Source organism: Dioscorea cayenensis, chromosome 20, assembly GCF_009730915.1.
Source record: "Dioscorea cayenensis subsp. rotundata cultivar TDr96_F1 chromosome 20, TDr96_F1_v2_PseudoChromosome.rev07_lg8_w22 25.fasta, whole genome shotgun sequence".
Taxonomy (NCBI): Eukaryota; Viridiplantae; Streptophyta; class Magnoliopsida; order Dioscoreales; family Dioscoreaceae; genus Dioscorea; species Dioscorea cayenensis.
In genome coordinates, this window is record NC_052490.1 from 15,552,923 (window position 1) to 15,555,821 (window position 2,899).

Genomic DNA, 2,899 nt, shown 5'->3' on the forward strand with positions numbered 1-2,899 from the left:
CAACTTATATCTTCGCATTTGTTGCTTCCAAGATTTCATCAAATAGTGCATTCATGATCTACATTGGTTTTTTTCTTACATATTTGGCTCCACAACCCTACATGCACCAAAGTAACACAAATACACATATATTAGCGCTATAACCTGATAAAAGTAATGCTCAACACAAGAAAAGAATACTTAGTACTACTAATACACAAGCACTTAATTATCATTATCATGTAGCCTTGTCATCACAGGATGGTTCATAATAGGCTATTCAACAACACCAGAAATCAAGAGATCCTATGGTAGCTACTACGGTGGCTGTTACAACACCTAGGATGACTATGGTAGATGTGGCAGCACTACTTACGGCAAAGATAGATTAGACTGCACAGGAGAATTATTAGGCAATAAAGAATAATCATTATCCATGAGATCATCCCCTCATATTGTTGAGAAGAAGAATGTAATGCATCCAAAGAAACAATAGAAGGAAGAATGACTGGAGACTCTGTGGAAGGTGAATCATAAGGTATAAGTAGTGCTTGTGCAAAAAGAAAAATCATTTCATCGAAGATGGCATCATGAGAGATATACGCCCAGCGTGTGGCCACATGGAGACACTTATAACCTTTGTGAAAGGGGCTATACCCAAGAAAAACACATCGTTTAGATCTAAACTGATGTTTATGTGTATTGTATGGTCTAAGATTAGGCCAACAAGCACAACTAAATGTCCGCAATAATGAATAATCTGGTTTAGATCCAAAAAAAAATGATGCATAGGTGTGTCTAGGTTGATGATTTTTCTCGGGGTGCTATTGATAAGAAAGCAAAGCACTTTGAAAAGCATAATCCCAAAACTTGACGGCCATGTTTGTATGTGCTAATCGAGAAAGGCCGACATCAACAATATGTTTGTGTTTTTGTTCTACAGTGCCATTTTGTTAATGAGCATGGGACAAAAGATGTGGTGTGAGATGCCAACACGATTGAAAAATTAATGAACTTTTCTGTATTGCCACCCTAATCTTTTTGCATACAAGTAATCTTTCTATTCAATAATCGTTCAACATGAGATTGAAATTGCATAAAGATAGAGAGCACTTCTGACTTATTTTTTAACAAGTAAATCCAAGTGAATTCTCTATTGTCATCGATGAAACTGACATAGTATTTATAGCTACTAGTTGAGACAGGTGTTTGTCCCCAAACATCTGAATGCACAACCTCTAAAGGAAAAGAAGAACTTTCATTGGAAGAAAGATATGGAAGTTGATTAAGTTTGCCCTGTTGGCATGCATCACACACTGGAGTTTTATTCGACATAATAGAAAGAGATAAACTATTCTCTTGGTTGATATGATGAACTATGCAAGATGACGGACAACCCAGGTGACAGTGCCAGTGATCTTGAGTTAGCTTGATTGTGAAGAAGGCTGACTTGGATGTAGTTAAGACATGGATTGGTGTCAGTGGGTAGAGACCACCCTCTCATCTCCCTCGAAGAAGAACTTGGTTCATTACTTGATCCTTTACAAAGAAATATTCAGGATGAAACTCAAGGAAAACATTATTATCTTTGGTGAGTTTATGAACCGAGAAGAGATTTTTGGAGGATTTGGGAACATAAAGAACATCATTGATATTAAGAACATGATTTGGGGTTTGAATTTTGGAGTGAATAACATGAGTAATGATCATACCTGCATCGTATGTAACTTGCACTTGATCCTTGCCATGATATTTCTCCTTCATTGTTAGCAAATCAAGATCACTAGTAATGTGGTTTGTGGGGCGGGTATCCATATATCAGTTCGAATCAATGGTATAGGACTGTGCCGAGGCAGTAGCAGCAACATGGCGTTCTTCAGATTGGTACGAGTGATTGAAGAGATGATAGCACTTGAGTGCAACATGCCTGAACTTCCCTCATACTTGGCACATTGGGTGAGTTCCTCCTTACGGCATGTTCCGATTGTAATTTCCATGCCCACCACATGATCCTTCCTGTGGTGTGCTCTAGTTGGTGTAGTTGTCATGGCTACCATGGCTCTTGCCACCACTGCCACAGTTGTCACGTGACACCCAGTTCACAGATGCACCTGAGAATTAAACCCCATAATTGTTCTACTCCATGTGTGTCTCGAAACTCATTAGATGAGCTTATAGATCACTCAGAGTTACCTGTTCCACACACGTGGTGAGGGAGGTCACCAGACGGTCGTATTCTTTGTCAAGTCCGTCAAGCACATAGGTGACAATTTCATCATCACTCAGTGGCTTTCCAATAGTGGCAAGTATATCGATGAGGTTCTTGACCTTGTGGAAGTACTCAGCAGCTCCCATGTCGTTCTTCCTCAAGCTGGTGAGTTGACAACAAAGTTGCATGATCCTTGCCCTTGATCCATATGGAAACATCTATTCTAGGGTCTGCCAAATCTCACACACAATGGAGAGCAGCATCACTTGAGCAAGGACCTCCTCGGTGAGAGAGGATAGGATGGCGCTAAGGGCCATCTGATCCTTGTGAAGCCATGTGATGTGATCTAGATTTGGAACCACAAATGTGCTAGATTCCACGGTCCTCACCACAGTCTTGCTAGGCGCGATAGCAGACCCATCTAAGTAGTCCAAGAGTTGATGGACATGCGGATAGGGAAAGAACTGAGCCTTCCAAAGAAAATAGTTCTCTTGTCCCAATTTCACATTGATCATATGATCCACAAAAGGAGACAAGAGGATGCCAGCCGTCATGGAAGCAGCCACGTTCGAGATTGCGGCGGCAGAAGTTGAGTTTGTGTTGGACGATGATGATGACATGGTGGCCTGGATGAATTAACTCTATGATACCATGAAAAAATATAAGGTGGAGAAGAAGATTTGGGAGAAGCCACCGTATACTGGCCTTCTT

General features: G+C 40.7%; 1 non-coding gene across 1 annotated transcript; it reads right to left on the reverse strand.

Moving 5' to 3' along the window:
* Window positions 1-2,129: 2,129 nt before the first annotated feature.
* On the reverse strand, window positions 2,130-2,268 carry LOC120252454. The gene has a single exon (XR_005533987.1). It is a non-coding gene; the product is annotated as a small nucleolar RNA Z247 (small nucleolar RNA).
* Window positions 2,269-2,899: the final 631 nt, after the last annotated feature.